This window comes from Lissotriton helveticus, chromosome 3_2 (genome assembly GCF_964261635.1).
Source record: "Lissotriton helveticus chromosome 3_2, aLisHel1.1, whole genome shotgun sequence".
Classification (NCBI taxonomy): domain Eukaryota; kingdom Metazoa; phylum Chordata; class Amphibia; order Caudata; family Salamandridae; genus Lissotriton; species Lissotriton helveticus.
In genome coordinates this window covers 252,095,513-252,120,329 of record NC_136062.1, presented here as the reverse complement: position 1 = coordinate 252,120,329, position 24,817 = coordinate 252,095,513, and the positions used below count along the sequence as shown (strand labels likewise).

The 24,817-nt window shown below is 46.3% G+C and overlaps 1 protein-coding gene across 4 annotated transcripts in view; it reads left to right on the top strand.

Annotated features, from left to right (window-relative positions):
• The window catches only part of ARID3B (AT-rich interaction domain 3B), a 465,486-nt gene that overhangs the window by 243,215 nt on the left and 197,454 nt on the right, over positions 1-24,817 (top strand). The window lies entirely within an intron of this gene.

Genomic DNA, 24,817 nt, shown 5'->3' with positions numbered 1-24,817 from the left:
CCTCTTGGATTTAATGCTTGTTTTTAGGTCTTGCTTAGGCAGCACTTGTGCTGTCTCTTCAAAACATGCTGAATTCAGGTGGACTTTCTGCCCATCTTTTCAATTGGGCTCCTCTTACAATCCTTTGTAAATGTTGGCTTTTGATTCGTGAATAAGCTTAGTGGTCTCTCCTTACAACCCCCTCTCTTCTGTTAACTCGAATGAGGACAACCCCTCTTACATGTGTCCGTAATCTCTTGGTTTAACAGTTAGTGAGCACTATTTAGTCAATGTCTTGCTGAAGCAGTCATAACATGCTGCACGGGCAGACACCGCATTTCTTTTCCATTTACTTACTTTTATAGCAATCGCGGCACGCCGCGCTTTATCCATAAACATCGGAAGCTAAAGCGTGGTGTTCCACCATTGCTACAAAAGACAATAAATAGGAAAAAAAAGGCAGGCGGGATGCTGCATTTGTTTTCAATGTATTTATTGTAGGAACGGTAGCAGCTGTGCATTCATTTTAAACATCTTAAGCTCAACGCTGCGTGACGCAAATGCTACAAAAGTAAATACATTGAAAAAAATTGCAGTGCCTGCACTCCTTTTTTTTTTTTTCCCCTATTTATTTACTTTTGTAAGAATTGCGCCACACCACGCTTTAGCTTTAAACATATAAAGCTAAAGCGCGGCGTGCCACCATTGCTACAAAAGTCAATGACCATTGCTACAAAAGTCAATGAGTAGAACAAAAAAGTCGGACAGACATAGCATTTTTTCTATTTATTTACTTCCTTAGCAATGGTGGCACGCCGCGCGTTAGATTTAAACATCTGAAGCTAAAGCGCGGTGTTAGACAAACTGATTTCTGCAGTCATTTCTTGCACCTGCACAGGTACATGTCCGACTGCATGCTGGAATTTCAGTGTGTACATCATGGATTTCAGCGAGTTTGAGTAAGACAACAGCTGCAGCAGCAAGCTAAGCTCTACCATGCTCCCTGTGTTAAATACGGTTGGCCTGGACCGATCCCGGGGATCGGTACCATTCTTAATTATTGCTGGGCGCAGTATCTTAAATGGCTAATAGAGGTCCACAGGGACACCTACTGACAGGCAAAGATACTGCACCCTTTCCTTTCTTCATGGGCTTTCATTTCATATTTATGCTACTGCAAGAATATTCTTCGAGGGGGGAAAAAATTTCTAACAAACATTCTCATTTGTAATTTTTTGTTCTTGGCATGAGTTCTTATTGGTACCCATTAACATTTTCCCTTGTTTGAACCCATAGCCAATTTTAAAGTACTTTTTTTTAATCTTTGATTTTCAGCTGTTTATACAAGTAAACTTTATCCAACATAATATACTTGGATTTACAGCACCAGTTACAGGTGCAGCTGTGGTGGAGTGACGCACAGTAACTTAAAACAATATTCTTTAATCAGTATTGACCATTTATACACTAGGCTTTCTATACACATCAATTAAACTGCTGTCTGTTCAGGATTTTCCGATCTCATCTGCCTTATTTTTGGGATTAAGGTCTAGTTACATACAATCGGGTGTAAGCAACCAGGTACGGTTTTAGGGGGCGCCAGGAAAGGGTACCACCATGATCCATGCCTTCGTGTATGCATCGCCTGCCCATCCTTTTCTTGACGCAATTATGTTGTCATTAAGGATTTACTTCATTTGCTGTGCTTTCACGTCACTCTATGGTAAAAGCGCGGGATAAGGATACGTTCTATGTTGCAGCTGGATTTATTGCGTGCAGCTTAGCTTCTATGGCTGCCAGATTCTCTTGCCATTGCACGGGTTTAACCCGTGAGGGCATCCTAGATGCGTTGGAGCCCTGATTGGATTTTGGGGCCAGCCTGTGACTTCCAAGACCTAGCTATTCTGCTATTTTGCCTGCCCCAGTGCCAGGTCTAAAAATATATTGAGATTCTTACGTGAGGCGTTACACTTTGTTATTCCTATCAGAAAATGCAGACCCCGGGTTTTGATTGGGGTGCCCGCTGCCTCCGTCAATGTCCCAGTTACTCCGTCCCAGAATGCCCTGGGGCGAGGGCACGTCCAGACCATTTGGGGGAACGTTGCCTCTGGGGCAAAGTATCTGGGGCAGACTTCTGTCACAGTGGGGTACATACGTGCTAGCCTGCGTGGGTTTTAGTACATGTGGTGGAGATAGTTGAATTGTGTGTATTTCAACCTGGCATTCTATGATATAACTTTAGGGTGATTTATGCACTGCATCCATTAGCTGTCAGTGCCATGTTCCAGTACTCGCACAGTGGGGCCAACAGGGGTGTCGGGTCTAAGAATTGTAGATCGCAGGGATTGTGCGCTTACCCCGACCATGTGTTAAAACAGTTTGTAGAGGCTAAGACGTTGTGGGCTCATCGCGAGTGTTACCCCAGAACTGGAAGAAATGCTGCAACAACGTGGTATGGAGCAGGAATGTCCCTGGTGGCACCCCAAAATCATCCATCAAACTTACAAAGTCTTGTAATTGCGAGACTGATGTAAGTTCCAGGAAGCACCTCGAGCGGTATGTTAGGGGCATATGGCACGGGTTGGCCATTAGGCAGTAAGTATTTCAGCCAGCAGCGTCTTGCTGCCAGCATCAGTAAATTACCCTGTTTCTATAGTATAGTGGCAGAGCCTGATGCCATTCTATCATGTTTTGCTGTCGTAATGTCACCACCCAGGGGGGCAGTTTAGTCCGGTTACTGTTCGCGAGCCACCTCATAGGCCACTGTAGCTACGTGGCGGCGTAGTAGTGTTCGTAGTTTGGCGCTCCCAGGCCCCCTTCAGATAGGGGGATGTACAACTCCTGGAGTGCCACTCTTGATCTCGACCACCATTCTCTCCCAACCTCCCTACCCCCCATATCAGGGAAACAAGGAGCTATTCTTAGTCATTGGAAAGCCTGCATGGTAGTCTGTAAGGGAATGCTGAGAAGAAGTATAAGAGTCAAGGAAGTAAGAGCATTTTGGAAATGGCGACCCGCCCCTTGGGGGGTAAAGGTAAACCCGACTAGTAGGGGAGGGCTACACAGGCCCTAGTAATCGCTTTTCCCAAATTACCATCTATGGGATCTGCCTGGGAGTGGGAGATCTGGACACCCAGATATCTGAAGGTATCAAAGGCCCATTTCAGCGGTGTATGAGCTAAAGTATGTATCTGGTCCATTGATCGCGGCTGCAATGGGAATATTGCAAACTTGGACCAGTTAACCCTTAAGCCAGAGACACCGGCATGTTCGTCCAGCAACCCTATTAATTCCTGCAAAGCTATGATCTGGCTGCGCAGATAAACTAGTCATCTGCGTAGAAAGAGACTGTGCCGTTGAGTATACGCCTGTATGCCCCAGTCTAATACACTATGTAACAATTGCGATTCTCCTATTAACATGCCAAGAGAATCTAGATTTCATTAAAGACATGGAGGCTCACATCATGCAATGACTTTTGATTGCATGAGTCATAATACAAAGGTTCCAAAAGAACATTGAGATAAACTAAGAGACATAACCTAGCAACCATCTGCCTCTTTTAAATCAGGCGAAGAGAAGATCCAGTAGAAAGAAGAGAACTCTAAATGAAATCCAAAGGAGAGCTGAAGAAGGCAACCAGCCAATGAGGGATCCGCCAACGTAGCTCAGGTAGAAGGATTATCTGAAAAGGAAGAAGGCATGAAAAATGCGTCCAAAAGGACAAAGTAATCAAAAAACATGTCAAGAGAAGCAATTTGAACAAATTAAATAACATGTCAATGCAAACATATTAGAAATAACATGTCAATGCAAACATATTAGAAATAACATGTCAATGAAAACATATTAGCAATCAGGTTATAAGTGAGAATAATAATGACACCAAATACCAAACAGGGAATGGGATGTGCGGGATAATGTGAGGCTCCGTGTCTTTAATGAAATCTAGATTCTCTTGGCATGTTAATAGGAGAATCGGAATTTCATTACAAGAACGGAGGCTACATTATGCATGTTGGTAGCCTTGTAAAACGACATTAGACATGTGTTCAATTGGTTTTCAATAGTGTCTTGCGAAGGTATTAGCATTAGACCAGTCGGCAGCTTTAAGAATATCATCCAACTTACCTGCAGACCAAAGTGACTTACTCGCCATAGCACCTCTGAGAGAATGAGCTTGAAACTTGATTATATCGATACCTGCTAGAGTCATAGCGGATTTAACCCATCTAGCAATTGAAGTGGAGGAAATGGCCGTATGAGGTTTAAAGAAGGAAATAAGAAGCTGATTCTCATCAATAGGCCGCAGGTTAGACATTGTCTGATCATAAGCTTTCATACAGTCAACTGCACAAAGTTTCGGGCAAGGGTTGAAACGAGGATAAAATATTGAATCAGACATGGTCTTGGTTCTTCTGTAGACCTCAAAATTGACTTCAAACAAATTATAGTACCTGTTAGAGATCTCTAGAGCTTTAACGTCAGAAACTCTACGACAAGAGATAAGACAAAGAAGAGTGGCGAGTTTAATAGAGAGAAATTTTCTATTCAAAAGAAAATTGTCGGGCCAAGAGGTGAAAAGATCTATAATCAAATTCACATCCCAGAGTGTATCATATTTTGGTTTCGGAGGTCTTTTGAGACGAATGCTCTTCATAACCCTACAAACAATTACGTTTTTACCGACCGTCTTGCCATTAACAAGAACATGACCCGCAGAGGTAGCGGATCTATAGCAGTTAATCGATCTATAAATTAAACCTTCGTCAAAAAGTTCAGCCAGAAAGTTCACTACATCAACGATAGGTGCCTGTATGGGATCCAAATCACTCTCCAGGCACCAACGAAACCAAGATTTCCAGATATTATTGTATCTGTAGTGAGTTCCCAGCGCCCATGACTCTGAGGAGAGTAGCAGCTGATGTCGAAAGTCCTGAGACTTCGTTGGATCTCCTGACACTCTCCAAGCAAGAGAGTTCAAACTCCTGGATAGGGTCAGGAGGTGAGGATCTCCGTTTGCGTTTGTAAGGAGATCTTCTAGAGAAGGTATCAGAAGGGAAGCTCGTAAGTTAGCTCCAGAACTGTGGGGAACCATGCTTGTGACGGCCAGAAGGGGGTTATCAGGACTAGAGAGCATCAGTCTTGCCTCACTTTCTGCAAGACTCTCTGGATCATTGCAAAACAGGAAAAGGCATATGCACTGATCCCTGACCAGGGTTGGAGGAATGCGTTCACTGCTAGAGCATCAGGATCTGGCATCCAGCTGATGTAATGTTCTAGTTGAGAGGTGAGACGGCTCGCAAAGAGGTCTATTTCGAAGGGACCCCAGCAAGAATTCAGCGAGTCGAAGACAGCAACGTTGAGCTTCCAGTCGCTGAAGTCCGAAAGGAATCTGGAATTCCAATCTGCAGAAACATTCGATTTCCCTGGGTAGTATTCCGCTTCGAGGGCAATTTTGTGTTCTAAGCAGAACATCCAGAGTCTCTTGGCCAAGTTGGAAAGGTTGGCAGATTTCGTACCTCCCAACCGATTGATGTAGGCCACTTCGGAAACATTGTCCATCTTCAGGACGACCGACCTCCCCTGTAGGGAGTGCTTGAAACTCATAAGGGCATACAGGCCAGCAGTAAGTTCGAGGAAATTTATGTGGTGAGATGACTCCTCCTGAGACCATACCCCTCCCTTATTCCGGACCAGGAAGCATGCACCCCAACCATGAAGGGAAGCGTCCGATTCCAACACAAAATCTGGTTCTGAACCAAAAATCGCTTTCCCATTTCAAGCCTCCAGGTTTTCCAACCACCAGTCTAGTTCTGCTTTGGCCTCCAAATCTAGGGTGATTCGGTCCTCGTACCAGAGACCGGACCTCAAGGCCCTGCCTTTTATCCTTTGCAAGGCCCGGTAATTCAGAGGGCCCGGAAAGATTGCTTGGATGGAGGAAGATAACAAACCTAGTAGTCTTGCCAGCTCCCTTAAAGGGATATCCTCTTGCCTCAAGACATGTTGAATCTCTTTCCTGATCTTCGAGATCTTTGAAGGAGGTAAGAGGAGAAGACACTTGGAAGTGTCCAGAGTGAAACCCAGAAACTCCAGGGATTTTGAGGGGGTTAGAATGGACTTCTCTTTGTTGATAATGAATCCTAGACTTTCTAGCAGATTCATAACCTTTCCAGATCTAGGAGAATTTGATGGAGGTCTTCAGACATTATCAAGATGTCGTCGAGGTAAATAAGGCGGACGCCTCGTTCCCTCAGGAAGGAGGCTACTGCTCTCATAACCTTGGTAAAGCACCACGGGGCGGAAGAAAGACCGAAGGGGAGAGCCTGGAACTGGTAAAGGTGATTTTTCCATGGAAATTGCAGGAATGGCTGATGCATAACCGCCATCGGAATCGTGAAGTAGGCATCCTTCAAATCTAGTTTGACCAACCAGTCCTCTTTTTGGAGAAGATCTCTCAGGAGCTGTATTCCTTCCATTTTGAAATGCCTGTAAACAAGAAATTTGTTGAGGCCCTTCATATTTATGACCGGTCTCCAACCTTTTCCTTTTTTCTCCACGAGGAACAGTGTACTTACGAAAGTGAAAGAATCCAAAGGAACTTCTATTATCGCCCCTTTTTGAAGCATAGAGGAGATCTCCTCCTCTACTCTTTTCTCATTTTCTAGGGAAACGGGGATGCTCCTTGGTAAGGAAGCTTGAAACGGAGTTTGAACAAAATCTATCATAAAGCCTTTCACTGTGGACAGAACCCAAGGATCCCGGGTTAATTCTTCCCATGTTTTCGAAAATGAAATCTGTATGCCATGTTCTCCATAGCCAACACAAACAGAATGGGTGATAAAGGACACTGCTGTTGTGTCCCGCGTTCTATAACGAACGCCAGGGAAATTATACAGCCAGTCTTGACCCAATCCTGTGACTTTTTGTATAGTATTTTTACCCACCTCAGAAAATTAGGGCCTATGCCAAAGCTGGATAGTAATGTTAATAAGTATTGCCATCCCAAGGTATCAAACACCTTTACAATGTCTAAAGCTGCTATCCAAGACGTTTAGTATTCCGACCGGGCTCACCCTAACAATTTAAAGGGGCGACGAAGGTTCAAACCAATATTGTGACCTGGAATGAATCCGTTCTGGTCCTCGTGCACCAGTATCTGCACTGCATCAGGTAACCTGTTGTGTAATATCTTTCCTAAAATGTTATCGTCTGAATTGAGTAATGACAAGGGCCGGTAGGTGCCCATTTGGAGAGGGTCCCTACCCTTTTTAGGCAACATGACCAGTACTGCCTGGCGCAGGGAGGACGGGAGTCCTCCCCCCTCCCCCCCTCCCCCTTGCCCCCTCCCCCCTTTGAATGCCTCCTCGTACATGATGGATAGCCGGGGAATGAGTTGTTCTGCGTAGGTGGAGTAGAATTCCGATAGCCATCCTTCTGCCCCCGGAGCCCTGCCTGTGGCCAATTGTTTAATAGGTTCAGAGATCTCATCTGTGCCGAGCAGCCTCTGAGATCTCATCTGCGGAGATAGGGTCTTCGAGCAGCGCATATTGAGTTTGTGTGACCTGCAGGAGATGGACGTGGGATAAAAATTGCCGAATGAGTGAGGGGTCATCGGAGTCAGGAGCTTGGTATAGGATAGTATAATAATTGTAGAAGGAATCATTAATTGCTTCCTGAGTGTTTAGTTTACTAAGCGGTCAACAGCCATTTATATTGCCGTAATGGGGGGTTGTAAAGTATCTGTTTTTAATAGCCATGCCAGCATTTTGCCCCCTTTGTCCCCTTCAGTGTATCGCTGGGTCGGATATTGTTTATTGTCAAACGCGCAAAGGCTGTCTAATGTCTCTTAATATGCTCGTCGAGCTCTAGACCTCGAGGGAATGATATGTGGATCTGTGGTTGAAAGCCGCTCGCGTCGCTGCACCTCAGTTTCATGTGTTTGTAGTTCTGTTGCAAGTGTCATGCGAGAACCGTAAACAGTTTTAATGGCATGTCCATGCAGAAATATTTTGAATGCATCCCACTCTATTCTCACAATCGAGGCGGAGCTTGTGGTTGTCTGGAAGTGTGAGTCGATGGATTGCGTCAGGGAATCTCGAAACACTGCATCTTTGAGTGTAGCAATTGGGAGACGCCAGGTCAGTATCCTAGCTTTATAAGCGCCCCACGAAAGCTGCAACTGGGCTGTGATCAGAGATCGTGCGGACCAAGTACTACGCACAGGACACCCTATGCAAGGCATTATCAGAGCGGTATATCGCAACTATCCTCGTCTGGAGGTCATGGATCGTGGAGTAGTGCGAATAAGTGTGCATTGTGGGGTGTTTGCTCCGCCATGCTTCGTGCAATTGCATGATATTGGCCCAGTCTTTCATGTGCTGTGCTAAACTAATAGATTGCGCGCCTGAAAGTGGCGAACGTGTGCAGTCTAAGGCAAGGTTGTGTACGCAATTGTAATCTCCACCCCAGTACGCTGGTGTGGTGGGATCCGTGAGCAACAGTGTAATTGTCTGCAGAAACGAGGATTACCTTAAGTATGGAGCGTATAAGGAAACCAGTGTCAATGGGGAGTCGTCTAAGGGACCTTCCAAGATTGCAGATAAACCACACCCGGGTAGACTATCAGGGTCGCTATGCAAAGGAGTGAATAGTCCCACCCTTAGAAAATGGCATATCCAGAGTATGTAGCTGCCACCACTGTGCCCCTCCATGTTTTGCGGAGAGTTGCGAGGGTTTGTATTGTGAGGTGTTTCCTGTATCTGTACAAATGAAATCACATGACTGCTTAAATATTGGTAGACCTTATGACTTTTAACACATCCAGCTAAGCCCCTCACGTTCCAAGTTAATAAGAGACAATCATTGCTTCCCATCTAAGTGTTCATCTATCATAATGGGGTGACCCAGTGCCCCTCAGAACCTGGGTGTAGAAGAATGTGTAATAAGTTGGTTCTGTCGGGTACAGAATTATTATTTGGTTTACTGAATAATAACCAAAAAACAAACAACGATAAATAACAATACTCCAAGCTTTCAGTAATAATCAATAAAGAGGGAAGAGAAGAAAGGACAAACACCATGAATCCAAAAACAAAAACCACACCAAAATTAAATCAATCAAAGTTTGTATTTAAGCTTAAGTCCATATATTCTTTTGCACTTTGTGGGGTCAAGATAACATTAGAAGGCTGCCCGTTCTACCTCACCCTAAACCAGCCAAATCCAATCTTTCCACTCCAATCCACCTCACCCCAATCCAATCTACCCCGATCCAGCCAAATCCAATCTTCCCCACTGCAATCAACCCCACCCCACTCCAATCAACCCCACCACACTCAACCTCCACCCCACTCCAACCCCCACCCTCCTCCAGTTAACCCCCACCCTCCTCCAGTTAACCCCCACCCTCCTCCAGTTAACCCCCACCCTCCTCCAGTTAACCCCGCCCCACTCTACTCCAGTTAACCCCGCCCCACTCTACTCCAGTTTACTCCGCCCCACTCTACTCCAGTCTACTCCGCCCCACTCTACTCCAGTCTACTCCGCCCCACTCTCCTCCAGTCTACTCCGCCCCACTCTCCTCCAGTCTACTCCGCCCCACTCTCCTCCAGTCTACTCCGCCCCACTCTACTCCAGTCTACTCCGCCCCACTCTTGTCCAGTCTACTCCGCCCCACTCTTGTCCTCCGCCCCACTCTTGTCCAGTCTACTCCGCCCCACTCTTGTCCAGTCTACTCCGCCCCACTCTTGTCCAGTCTACTCCGCCCCACTCTTGTCCAGTCTACTCCGCCCCACTCTTGTCCAGTCTACTCCGCCCCACTCTTGTCCAGTCTACTCCGCCCCACTCTTGTCCAGTCTACTCCGCCCCACTCTTGTCCAGTCTACTCCGCCCCACTCTTGTCCAGTCTACTCCGCCCCACTCTTGTCCAGTCTACTCCGCCCCACTCTTGTCCAGTCTACTCCGCCCCACTCTTGTCCAGTCTACTCCGCCCCACTCTTGTCCAGTCTACTCCGCCCCACTCTTGTCCAGTCTACTCCGCCCCACTCTTGTCCAGTCTACTCCGCCCCACTCTTGTCCAGTCTACTCCGCCCCACTCTTGTCCAGTCTACTCCGCCCCACTCTTGTCCAGTCTACTCCGCCCCACTCTTGTCCAGTCTACTCCGCCCCACTCTTGTCCAGTCTACTCCGCCCCACTCTACTCCACTCTACTCCGCCCCACTCTACTCCACTCTACTCCGCCCCACTCTACTCCACTCTACTCCGCCCCACTCTACTCCACTCTACTCCGCCCCACTCTACTCCGCCCCACTCTACTCCACTCTACTCCGCCCCACTCTACTCCGCCCCACTCTACTCCGCCCCACTCTACTCCGCCCCACTCTACTCCGCCCCACTCTACTCCGCCCCACTCTACTCCGCCCCACTCTACTCCGCCCCACTCTACTCCGCCCCACTCTACTCCGCCCCACTCTACTCCGCCCCACTCTACTCCGCCCCACTCTACTCCGCCCCACTCTACTCCGCCCCACTCTACTCCAGTCTACTCTACTCCAGTCTACTCCGCCCCACTCTACTCCAGTCTACTCCGCCCCACTCTACTCCAGTCTACTCCGCCCCACTCTACTCCAGTCTACTCCGCCCCACTCTACTCCAGTCTACTCCGCCCCACTCTACTCCAGTCTACTCCGCCCCACTCTACTCCAGTCTACTCCGCCCCACTCTACTCCAGTCTACTCCGCCCCACTCTTGTCCAGCCCACCCCATCCCCTCTTGTCCAGTCCACCATGGCCCATCCTAATCAAGTCCAGTCTACTCCCCTCCACCCTAATCCACCCCAATGTAGTCCAGTCTACTCCACTACACCCAATTCTAATCCAGTCCAGTCACTCCACCCCATTCTAATCTAGGCCAGTCCACCCCAGTCCCCTCTAGGCCAGTCCACCCCCGTCCCCTCCAGGCCAGTCCACCCCCGTCCCCTCCAGGCCAGTCCACCCCCGTCCCCTCCAGGCCTTTCCACCCCCGTCCCCTCCAGGCCAGTCAACCCCCGTCCCCTCCAGGCCAGTCCACCCCCGTCCCCTCCAGGCCAGTCCACCCCCGTCCCCTCCAGGCCAGTCCACCCCCGTCCCCTCCAGGCCAGTCCACCCCCGTCCCCTCCAGGCCAGTCCACCCCCGTCCCCTCTAGGCCAGTCCACCCCCGTCCCCTCTAGGCCAGTCCACCCCCGTCCCCTCTAGGCCAGTCCACCCCCGTCCCCTCTAGGCCAGTCCACCCCCGTCCCCTCTAGGCCAGTCCACCCCCGTCCCCTCTAGGCCAGTCCACCCCCGTCCCCTCTAGGCCAGTCCACCCCCGTCCCCTCTAGTCCAGTCCACCCCTGTCTAGCCCCCTGCCCCCAATTCCCCCCCCCCCTGCCTTCTGAAGACACCAGCGACCACATTCCCCGGGGGTGATTACATTATTTTGGGTAGGTGGGACCATGTATCTTGGAATTCCTTGTATTTTTTTCTTTGGTGAATACTCTGTGAATTCACAGCAAAATTAAAAAAACAAATGTTTGGCCCCAGGCGGAGTCTCTGTGGGACACCACCATTGGACTTCTGGAGGTCCGAGTATTCCTACCCTGCCCCCTTGTGGGGTTTTATTTGGGACTTTTGCTGAGTTCCAAGATGGCTGTCAACGCTTCCTAGTTGACAGCCAATCTGATCTCACTATGAGATCTGTTGAATAAGCTTTTCTACAGATACATATCTTTTTTGTTTTAATTACTCAAGTCCACTGAACTGATTTACACCAAATTACAAAAAGCGTTCTTTCTGGACCAATATGTAGCTCTCTGCCAAATTTGGTGTAACTCTGTTAAGTGGTGTGGGTTCCCCCGCTGGCTCCATACTGTAGTGTAGTTCCTATTTCCCAAGAGGCTCTGCACATTGGAATAATATACACTATAGGTTTGACAAAGGACTGAGGTCAGTATGCTCTTATCGAGTACATTAAACTCAATTACTTTCTGTGGCAGGTAACTCGGAGGCCACTAGAAACTCCTTGTAAACAAGAAGGGAGTAGTTTCTGGCAACCACATATACATGACAACTTTGTTTCCCTTTAGAATCGAAGCATTTTCCGAGTCTTGGAAACAATAGATTAGTTTCACTCAGCTAACCGTGCATGCTTAGTTTCTTCAGAGTTACACCGAAAGAATAGACGGGCTTTTCAATAAAAAGGATTTATTTAACAGTCTTATTTCTCGTGTAAGAGATATGAGCTGTTACAATCATAAGACAGTATGTGAGATATATTATGTACAGCGTAGGAAGAAATAATACTGCGCTAGCACTATCTTTTAGCTATGCCACATACATTCATATACATAAATAACATAAGCTAAAAATGCGAGTACTCATAACATGCGTTCTCCAACTAGTTCTACCCCAGTGTACCAAAGTGTAGTACAAGGTAAGAAGTAGGTGCTATAGGCTATAGTATGGTAGGCTATTGTTTATATGCGAAGTTTGTATGCCAAGAGTCCCTCTAGAGTCTCGTCTGTTCCATACCTTGAGAATGAGAGAGGTGGAATCTCTTTCCGGGTCTCGAACTCTAACACCCTGCGCATTGAGTCAGAACACTGGAAGTTGGATTCTCTGCGAGCAGGGATGACCACATCTTGTCAGTGTGTCAGGCCGGGACATGGGCTCCTCTAAAGTCGAGGTCTCCTCCTACGTGCTTGGGAAAAGGAAGGTATATGTATACCTGATAGGTGCATGGAATGTTAGCATTGACGAAATAAATAATCCTGGGCTAGGGAAACTCGCAAGAGCTTAAGGGGCTTGTTTCTAAGAACTCGTTGTGACGTTTGGGTGGGCGGACGTAGGTGACCATCCATGCCTGTATTTGTATAGCATGGCTATTGCCTAAATAAGGACTAGGATACTATGCCTATATAAGGGCAATGTGAATTGTGCCTATTTAAGGACATGTATCAGGAAAACCTATATACGGACACCTAAAGCGGAATACAACAATACCTCCCTGGAATTGGAGTGTACCCAAATATAAGCACCAACCGCGTTCGCTGAGGTCAGTTCCTTTCTTTGCCCTCGATGGGGATCCGGAACTCTGCTCCTGTTTTTGCGGGCTCTCCTGCGACTTCCAAACTATTTAAGCAGGCTAATGAATGATGTCCTCACCAAAAACATGTTTCAGTTTTTGTTTGCCCAACCAGTAGGAGAAGATGTCCGTTTTTCCTCCTAGGCTGGCGAACCATCACTTTTGACACATGGGTTTTACAGATTGTTCAAAATGGGTATGCCTTGTATTTCTTTCCTGCCTACCTGCTTATTCATTCCCTCCGACCCCAACACCAAAATTAATTTGCTGTCTGTGCTGTTACAGGAGTGTTCACCTGTTGCCCTCAGAGTGCCATTGAGAGGGTGCCGTACTCCGGAAAAGGAGGTGGTTGTTACTCTTGCTATTTCTTCGTCTTTAAATGTTGTGGATGCCCCTGGTAAGAACCGGTGCCACCTGCCACAAAATTATACAAAAAACCAATATAGCAAATCTAAAAGGTTCAGATTTCGCCAACACCCAAGACAGGCGGGTAACTAAAGCCAAATTTCGGGGGGGGGGGGGGGGGGGGACGAGGGGGGGGGGTGGGGTTGGGGGTAAGGATATTTCGGGGGGGGGGCTGAAAGATATTTCGGGGGGGGGGGGGGGGGGGCTAATTCTTCCACAATAGACAGAGTGGCTGTAAGAAGGGGTCAACACACAACAAAAGCCTAATTTGCAAGTAAATGGTCTTTTAAAGACCTGTTAAGTACTCGGGCGCGGCTGCAATGAGATGCTCGCCAGCCCGCTGTGCTGTCTCCGCCGGGCTGACACACACGACTGGGGGGGCTGAAGCCCCGTGAGCCCAATGGGTGTTGCGCGCCTGACCCAAGATGAGTGCTGGGTGGAGAATCATCAGGGGTCACTGGAACCTTGTGCCGTCACCCACCAACCATAAGCTAATTGTGGGTGTCCGGGTAACATGCCCTGAAGTAACTATAGCTTGTGCCTGCGCCATGTACTAATTTCCTCACATATTAAATTACTCGGAACGTTCCTTGAAATAATCTTTAATAACATCACAGCAACATATCAAATGACATCATTGATAAAAACAATTTGCATGGCAGGGGCGTGAGCTTTAGTTACTATAATTGGTGTATTTTGTTTTGTTAGCTTAAAGCACAATGTTTTAGCTGACATTTTCACATATATATATATATATATATATATATATATATATATATATATTTTAAAGATTACACAGATACTAATCTTCCAGTAGTGGGCTCTTCCTTAGCAGGCACCTTGTGGTTTGGATGTTTAAGCGGTTCGGCCTGGATCGCGGAAGACGCCCCGCTGTTTTGCAGACCTGCTGCGGTGTCACCCGGCTCTGCGGCGTAGGTACTGGAAGCTGTTTATTGAAGGGACAAGATGCTGGTGCTTGAAAGAATGAGGCTCTGCAACCCACTTGGGATAATATAGTTGAACATTTGTGAAAGCGGCATGTAACCCACTGGGGAGTTGACTATGCACCACAAGGACCAGAATTCCACATGGTGTGGACACGCCCATTGAGGCGGGGACTCAATCGCTTAGGTGCTTCAAGAATACATGGCCGCTTCCGCAATACCAAAACCTGCAGCCCATGATTAAGTGCAGGTGTGCACGAAACGCGTCGGTCGCCAGTAGGTATATATAGTTAGGATTTTTTCTCTATGGGTTTTTTGAAAATTCTATGTCTAATAACTTTGGCGTTTGTGGACGGAATCGGCTGAAATTTTCAGGAAAATGGCACATTTTGTTTCTGAGCAGCCCTTGAAAATTTGGGGGGGGTTCGTCCAGTGGGGGCCGAGAAAAAAGGGGGGTCCCAAAACGTGTTTTTAACATTGAGTTTTCCATAGGGCGGTTGGCCTCACTTTTAGCCCGAACGGCTGAATGGATTTGCACGAAACTTGGCAAAATTGTAGGGACTGGTAGCCCGATGTGCCTTTTGTAGGTCTCAATATATGTGCTCCAGTGGATTTTGAGAAATTAACGTTTAAAAAAAGATATATATCTGTAACAGCGGACCGGTTAGCGCTCTGGTTCGCGGACTTTTCGCGCAACGGAGCTTTGTGAAGCGAAGCTGATTGGTTCTCCGGCGTCTGTCAACATTCCAAACAGTCCGTAGCGGCCGCCATCTTGTCTCTCGGTAGGATCGAGAGACAAGAGGAGGTCAAAACAAAGGGGGAAATAACTATAAGGGGGCATAGTAGATCCTCGCTGACCCCCTAGGTTTGATGTGGAGGTTTTAAAAGGGCCCCGCGGGGCAAAAAAAAATAATAATAATAATAATCGAACGGCTGAATGGATTTGCACGAAACTTGGCAAAATTGTAGGGACTGGTAGCCCGATGTGCCTTTGCTAGGTCTCAATATATGTGCTTCAGTGGATTTTGAGAAATTAACGTTCAAAAAAAGATATATATCTGTAACAGCGCACCGCTTCGCGTACTTTTCGCGTTACGGAGCTTTGCGAAGCGAAGCTGATTGGCTCTCCGGTGTCTGTAAACATTCCAAACAGTACGTAGCGGCCGCCATCTTGTCTCTCGGTAGGATCGAGAGACAAGAGGAGGCCAAAGCGAAGGGGCAAATGACCATAAGGGGGCATAGTAGATCCTCGCTGACCCCCTAGGTTTGATGTGGAGGTTTTAAAAGGGCCCCGCGGGGCAAAAAAAAATAATAATAATAATAATCGAACGGCTGAATGGATTTGCACGAAACTTGGTAAAATATTAGGGACTGGTAGCCCGATGTGCCTTTGCTATGTCTCAATATATGTGCTTCAGTGCATTTTGAGAAATTAACGTTCAAAAACAAGATATATATCTGTAACAGCGCTCCGCTTCGCGGAGATAAAATTATATGTGTATTACCTAGCTGTTGCTAACACCAGTTAGCGACGGCTAGTAGGAGATAGCGACCATCTTGGGTCCCACTTTGCATGTGAGTGATATTTATCACTAATGACATGCAAAGTGGGCATGCCAAGATGTTAGCGACTGGAAACAGTCGCTAACATCGCTATCTCCTATTATCAACTTTTGGAAATATTCGAGATAAGCGCGAATATCTCCAAAAAGTAACAGCTGCCCTGAGCAGTTCTTAGCCATGTTATCCAATGGGAGGTGGATAACATGGCTAAGAGCATTAGCTCGGTAATGCATGAATATCGCGGAGTTTTCAGCGACATTAATGCATTGCGCTCGTTTTTTATCGTATTTGCGATAAACCTTGATAATAGCAAGGTTTATCTGCGATAATTTCTGACGGTAAAAAAATCTTTGCAATGCATCGTTAGGGATAAATATCGCTTAACTTTGGTAATATGCCCCAACGTCTGTTAACGTTCGATTCGAAGGAAATCAGGAATTGTTGAAAAACATTGTGTGCGCCATCTTGTCTTTTTTCAAATGCCACACTTTTGTCGTGCACGGCAGCCATTTTAGATGCCTTGACCAGATCCACTCTGTGAACGCTGTCGATCCTTAGCATGGCTCCCCACCCTCGCAAGCATCTCCCCCAGGCAGTGGTCACCCCCGCTCTCTGTTTTATGCATGGGTAATAAACCTCCCCCCATCTGCGCTGTTCTTCCCTGAGAATCACACCCTGTGCCCGCCCGACACCTCCCTTTCGCCCTATTCACTACCGCACCCTCTGACACTCCTTTTCCTCTGTGTCCGATTGTCCAGGCCGGTCCTAGGCTATCAGCTAGCCCTGCAGATGTAGTTTATGGCCACAGCTGTAAAGAATCACCCGTCTTCAAAGGAGTTATAGTAGATCAAGGCCCACACTCGATGAGATCCGTCACAGCAGAAGCGTTGCTATTATCTGAAAACCATTCTGTATTGTGATTGGGGAGGGGACCGAGCGTGAAGCGGAAGATTCCAGGGATGACTCTTTGTACATCAAAGTTTTTACAATTATGTGTCACATTAAAAATATATAGCACTCCGACAAAGTAGTAAGATTATAAAACTTTAATAATTTATAAATATATACAAGAAAACAAAAATAGTAATAACATATAAACATTTTTAGAGAAAAACAACGAAGTAGCGGTCGGCTGTGCGAATAGTCCCAACGCAGCACAACGTCCAGATTTCCGGCGTGGGGCGTCGCGGGGGGTGGGTGATCAGTAGCAAACTGTTGTGCGAATAGTTCCAAGGCAGCAGAACGCGCCGAAATCTAGATGACACAAAAGTGATGTCTAGTAAGTTGCCACCCAGCAAATAACGGCGTGGGGCGTCGCGGGGGGTGGGTCATCAGTAGCAAACTGTTGTGCGAATAGTTCCAAGGCAGCAGAACGATGGCACCAAGGTGATGTCCAGTAAGTTGCCGCACTGGTTTTGGTATCCTACAATGCTGCTCCGAATAACGGCGTGGAGCGCCCCGGGGGAGGCGGCGTGAACGGGCCTCTCCAGGTGGAGTCTCGTCTGTTGTAGTGGGGCGCCCCTTTACCGTTTCAGTTGCCATTCCGTCCGCTTTTGGTCCACTGTGTCAAAATCCGCCATTCAGCTGAGTTGCGCCCACTCTTGCGGTGCAGCGATAGGCGGCTGTCACAGGACTCTCAAAATGGCGGCAGGCTGTTTCCTTTTTGGGCCTGGTCCACTGAAATGGCCCTGGGACACCTTGGAAATCGGACGCTTGTCTGCTAGGTCTTGGACCCCATTCTCGAAAGCGTCCCCTCCGCCTTGAGAATTCATCAAAAGTTTTGGGGGCCCCGACTCCTGCAGGCTTCTGGTGGGGAGCGGCTGCCATGATTGCTCGCGGAATGACCACGACGGAGCTACGAGATGGTGGTGCTCTCATGGTGACGCCAGCTTCAGTCTGAAACATCCAGAAACAAGGTGGGGCTTTCATCGTTTGGGGGAAAAAAAAAGTTTTCATCCAATGAAAAGTGTTGTTTTTAGGTCATATGATCAAGCCTTCCATCATTAGGAAACCAAAAGTAAAATGAACCAATGAAAAGTTTTATAAACAAGTCACATGACCTGTTATGCGGCATAGGGTATAAAATGCGGAGAAAATACGTTGGCACGTGAGGCGGCGTCAGTAGCGGACCGATGTGCGAATAGGCCGAAGGCAATACAACGCGCCAAGATCCGGATGGCATCGAGGTGGTGTCATAGTTGAGAGTTCTGAGCAGCGGTTGTAACACTGTCTGAAGCTTATTTGCAGCTGCTGCAGCTTCACTACGCGCCAAGATCCGGATGGCACCGAGGTGGTGTGTAGGAAGTTGCCGCACTGGTGTGGCCATCCTACAATGCTGAAAGTCGGCGTGGGGCGCCCCGTTGGCCTGTGAGTTTGCGTCAGTAGCGGACCGATGTGCGAATAGGCCGAAGGCAGCACAACGCGCCAAGATCCGGATGGCACCGAGGTGGTGTCTAGTAAGTTGTCGCACTTCTGTGGCCATCCTACAATGTTGAAAGTCGGCGTGGGGCGCCCCGTTGGCCTGTGAGATGGTGTCAGTAGCGGACTGATGTGTGAATGGGGCCAAAGGCAGCGCAACAATATTTTCTACTATATTTCCGGTGTAGAAGAGACCACAAGGCGCTGAGATGCCAAGATCCGGATGGCACCGAGGTGGTGTCTTGCAAGTTGTGGTACTGGTGTGGCCATCCTACAATGCTGAAAGTCGGCGTGGGGCGCCCCGTTGGCCTGTGAGATGGCGTCAGTAGCGGACCGATGTGCGAATAGGCCGAAGGCAGCACAACAATATTTTCTGACTGACACCACAAGGCGCTGAGATGCCAAGATCCGGATGGCACCGAGGTGATGTCTAAGTTGCGGACTGATGTGCGAATGGGGCCAAAGGCAGCGTAACAATATTTTTTGTATGGAAGATACCACTAGGCGTTGAGATGCCAAGATTCGGATGGCACTGAGGTGATGTCTAGCAAGTTGGTGTGGTCATCCTACAATGCTGAAACTCGGCGTGGGTCACCCCATTAGCCTGTGAGATGGCGTCAGTAGCGGACCGATGTGCGAATAGGCCGAAGGCAGCACAACGCGCCAAGATCCGGATGTCACCGTGGTGGTTTCATAGTTGAGAGGCACTTCATCTGCAGTGGGGCGCCGAGATCCGGATGGCACCGAGGTGATGTCTAGCAAGTTGCTGTACTGGTGTGGTCATCCTACAATGCTGAAACTCGGCGTGGGTCGCCCCATTAGCCTGTGAGATGGCGTCAGTAGCGGACCGATGTGCGAATAGGCCGAAGGCAGCACAACGCGCCAAGATCCGGATGTCACCGTGGTGGTTTCATAGTTGAGAGGCACTTCATCTGCAGTGGGGCGCCGAGATCCGGATGGCACCGAGGTGATGTCTAGCAAGTTGCTGTACTGGTGTGGTCATCCTACAATGCTGAAACTCGGCGTGGGTCGCCCCATTAGCCTGTGAGATGGCGTCAGTAGCGGACCGATGTGCGAATAGGCCGAAGGCAGCACAACGCGCCAAGATCCGGATGTCACCGTGGTGGTTTCATAGTTGAGAGGCACTTCATCTGCAGTGGGGCGCCGAGATCCGGATGGCACCGAGGTGATGTCTAGCAAGTTGCTGTACTTGTGTGGTCATCCTACAATGCTGAAACTCGGCGTGGGTCGCCCCATTAGCCTGTGAGATAGCAGTTCTTTGGATTTGGGCCTGGCTCGTCTGCTGTAGTGGGGCGCCCCTTTACCGTTTCAGTTGCCATTCAGCTGAGTTTCGGCTGCTCTTGATGCTACAGCGACAGGCGGCTGCAACAGGACTCTCAAAATGGCGGCCTGTTCTTTGGATTTGGGCCTGGTCCACTAAAATGGCCCTGGGACACCTTAGAACTCGGACGCTCGATTTTTTTTTCCTTTCCTGTACATGCAAAAAAAGGTAAATGCCCGGTACGTTACACGCTTCATCTGCCACGATGAACTCTCTAGAGGAACCGAAAAAAAATATAGTTGTGGTAACTATACCATGCATCGTCATATGGAGAGGTGGCAACAATTAATTATAGTGCTGCATAAAAGAGAGATTTGGAGGAGAACCCCTGACCTGCTAGTACATTCATCAAAGAAGTGGCACTGAGAGCTTCAGAGGCAAGGGAAACGGTCCCAAATATTTAGAAGAACTTTGGAAAGATTAAAATGACATGTTTAGATTGTGGCAAATTTATTTCATGTGGACATCTGAGTGTTACTCTAATAAATACAGCATATGAACATCATCATAGTCGATGGTTGGTAGAGACATTTTGACTATATCCTGGACCTGCCCGTCCTCGCCCAAAATGGCGCCAGAATAAATGGGACTCGTAACTCCTTGTTGTGTACTGGTTGCAGAACCTTGAAATCACGAGATACGTATGCAGTTTTGAAGCACATGGCGGGCGGGGACGAGAATTGATTGAATATTTCGACATCCCTATTGATATTAAGTTCTGATGTGTTATTGATTACTGTACTGTTGAAAGTTCGAATTAACGTCACCCATGGTACTTGCCCGCAAATGTATATCTAGATAATTTTATTGTAACTGGCCCTGTCGTATTTTAATTATAAAATGTACGTCCACCGATTCCGTAACTGTTAGACACCTTAGTTCTTGCAACCTAATGGCCCGCCCGTTACGTTCCTCTACAGTGTAAATGTCTATTTATCATATACGATTACAGTTTGCTCCGTGGCCGGCCCACGTGGTTATAGGCTCGTATTTGTATAATGAAATTTTCACAATAAAGGTTTTTAAAAGAAAACATGGTAGTAGTATATACATTGGTAAAGTTTTTAATAATAGTCACTGTTTTAGAATCATTAAAAGGCAAGTGAAATAAAGCAGACCAATTACATGAAGGGTAAAAGGTATAATACGAAGGAACGCAGTAAAGATAAATGGTCAAGGGCTGTTGTGTTTTCTATTCCTGCAACATAAAGTGATCGATAAGAATCTCATATTCAGGCGTATCGGCGACTAAGACAGCAGGTCGACCCTCTTTTGCTCAACGGCTCCGTCATGGGACGAAGAAACGCTCTTTTTCTCGAAAAAAGAATATATTTTACTTGCAGGACAGTTGTAAAATTTCCGGGAAAGTACATTAGCCTGGAACATTATAACATATATTTAAGAAAAAATAATGTTCGGAAGTAATGAAAAGCGTAATTTTTAGGTCATATGATCAAGCCTTTCATCATTACAATAAGAAAAGTAAAATGAACCAATGAAAAGTTTTATTAACAAGTCACATGACTTGTTATGCTTACGTTACGCGCTGCGCGCCCCGGATGACTTCCGGATGCGCTAACGCGGCGCGTCATATGACGCATTACGCGACAACGCAGGTACAGAATATAGTCAAAATGTCTCCACCAACCAGCGGTCGGAACACAACCCCTTTCAGCAGGCTAAATAGTTCTGTTAAATGACAACAGAAGGGACAGGCAACAAGAACCATCAGTCAAAGAGGGGAGGGCTAGTTCTTCTCTACCGGGTTACATTGGGGCGCTACCGGAACTGATCGAATTGGTAGTCTACAGTGTTTCTGGATGTTTCAGACTGAAGCTGGGGTTAGCATGAGAGCAGCACCATTTCGTAGCTCCGTCGTGGTCATTCCGCAACCAATCATGGCAGCCGTTCTTTATCGTTATTTTGGGCGGGGTGGGTGGCGGAGCAGAGCTGTTTTGCAGCCATCATTGTGTGGAGTTCAGTTCATCTCACTAGTTTTGTATTTGTCATGAGGGGTTGTTCCTAATGTTTCTATTTTAGCGAGGTCAAAAAGAGATCCCATTAGTGGCCTACTGATTTTGCTCGATTCCTTTTCTTTTTTTTTACACGATTTTTCGTTATCTGCAAAGACTAAACAGAGTATTGCGACTCTGTGTTTGTTTGTAAATAGAGAATGAACCAAAGAGAACTAATTCTAAAACAGTAAATACTTGGATAACAATGAATCAAATGGAGAGAGAAGCAGGCACGACGGATTACAATGGGGGCAAAGACCTGCGTTAACTACCTTTCACTATCTGCAAAGAGAGAGTACTCCTAATAGAAATGAGGGGGGGGGGCACCATTCAAAGCAGATCAGTGTGCATAAACACGAAAATGTTTTCACTTACCACGTACTTGACATTCGACAGCTTATGATATTTGCTATTAAAAAACCATTGAAATTCACTGAAAAAACCATAGGTTATAGACCATATATAGTTAGGAATTAGCATTTACAAAACCTTGAAAATTCACTGAAAAAACCATAGGTTATAGACCATATATAGTTAGGAATTAGCATTTAAAAAACCTTATTTTACTCACACAAAACCATTGAAATTCCATATATAGTTAGTTGCACTAACTATATATCGCGCACCTGCAATCCACTGCTGATGATGTCACATATTACATCATTCATGACATGGTCAGTGACATCACTGATGACATCACTGATGACATCTCAAATGACATCACTGATGACATCACTGATGACAACATCCAGTGACTGTATGCTTCTGTAAAGTTAAAATATGTCTTACATATTGAAGAATGAGTGGATGTATAAGTGTCTGGATGAAGGATTTAGTAGGTGCATGACTGACTGTATAAGTGAGTGATTAAATGTGTCTCACTGAGTGCATGGGTTAGTGACTAAACTGTTTTAAATTGTGCATCATTGTGTCTGTTGTTTTGTAATCTGATGCATGTGTTGATCATTAGCTATATGACTAACTATATGGGTTATTGATTAGTTGCCCAAGTATTTGTATGGGAGACTGAGTGTGTGTGTGGGTGTCTGGGAGGTGTATGACTCTGTGCATAGATGTGTGAGCAGTTGATTCACTAGATGTATGGGTTCAAAAGTGCATGTGGAAACATCTGTATGGGTGGTTGACTGTGTGCATGAGTGTATTGGTGAGTGAATGGATATCTCAGTGCTATATGTCAAAGTAAGTACATATGTAAAACACAGTACATGTGATAGTTGACATATATAAATAACTGTGCATAAGAGCCAGTGAATGTGTGAGTGGCTGTATGGATTATTGTGAAATTGTATCAGGGATTGTATAACAGAGTAAATATGTGTTATTATATGTTCCAATAAGTAAGGTGTGTATAACTATATAGTTGAGGAAATCGAGGTGTGATTGATTCTTTGCAAGACTGACTAGGTGTGTGAGTAACTCCATGGATGAGTGACAGTCTGTGAGTGTCTGTTTACACTGAGTGTATCTAAGGTTATATTAGAGTCTGAAGAGGTTCATTGTATCATCACATGAATGATGTCATCAGTGATGTGATCAGTAATGTCAAATGAGATGTCATCAGTGATGTCATCAGTGATGTCATTTGAGATGTCATCAGTGATGTCATCAGTGATGTCACTGACCATGTCATGAATGATGTAATATGTGACATCATCAGCAGTGGATTGCAGGTGCGCGATATATAGTTAGTGCAACTAACTATATATGGAATTTCAATGGTTTTGTGTGAGTAAAATAAGGTTTTTTAAATGCTAATTCCTAACTATATATGGTCTATAACCTATGGTTTTTTCAGTGAATTTTCAAGGTTTTGTAAATGCTAATTCCTAACTATATATGGTCTATAACCTATGGTTTTTTCAGTGAATATATATATATATATATATATCTATATATCTATATCTTCAATACCTCCTGGACGGCGAAATGAAGAGACGGACCCCACGGCTTCAGGTTAGGCAATGATTTTATTATTGCAACCTCTCAAAGATGACGCGTTTCAAGCATCAAGTGCTCTTGATCGCACCTATATACATTTAATTTCCTTCTCTCCGTATGGCAGATGACGGCCGGCTCCAGAACGCCATCGGTTCCTGACGGTCTCTGCTCTTAATTATGAAACTTTCATTCCAATACAAGAAAGAGCTGGCGCTCTGTCCACTTATGCAGTTTGAATGAACCGTTTTTCACTGTACGGACTCCCTTTTGTGCCGGCTCTTTACTGTATGGAAATGAGTTAAATGATTAAGAGGCAAGTGGGGCAGCACCGCCACTGGATGGGCCCCGATGGCGTTCTGGAACCGCCGGCATCCACCAAAGAGAGTGAAGGGATATGTATGTATGTGCTCTTTATTACTTTGCTGTATTGGGTGTAGGGAGCGGCCATGATTCACGAGAGTTGAAGCCACATGTGGGCCATACTGCCCCTCGCCTCTCTCTCCAATTGTAATAGTAGCATTTTACACACTGCACACTTGCATATATGGCTTATGCTATGACATTATTTTCGTGGTTTTTTCGTTTATTTAAAAAAAAAAATTAATATAGCTATATAAGGAAATCCAAGCTTTAAGGGGTTATATTTCTTTCGTGAGTGACAAGCCCAATGAAGAGGCCTGTTGACTATTAGTTATTGCCGAATACAAATGCACTAACATGCTTGCATGCCTGTTAGGCATTACAACGTCTTTCTCAGGGCTGTGGTAACACGGTGTGACCAATCCACTATATTAATAAACGTCTTCATTTTATAAGCGCTGTTGCTATAAGTAGCTGTTAATCAGCTAGATTTATTTCTACTCGAGTTGTGCACATAAATGTTATATTTCAGATGTAAATGTGCTCCAGCGCGGCATAGATTCATATGTCCAGCAGCTGTGAGTTCTGTATTAAATGTTTTTATCAGAGCGACGTATTTTCCTTTTTTTTATGTTAATATACAGATTCATTCAAAAGCTAAGACTTCCTGCTTCACATCGTAAAAAACTGAAAACAAACGGCTTTCCCTCCGACAGATCTGGTCTAATTT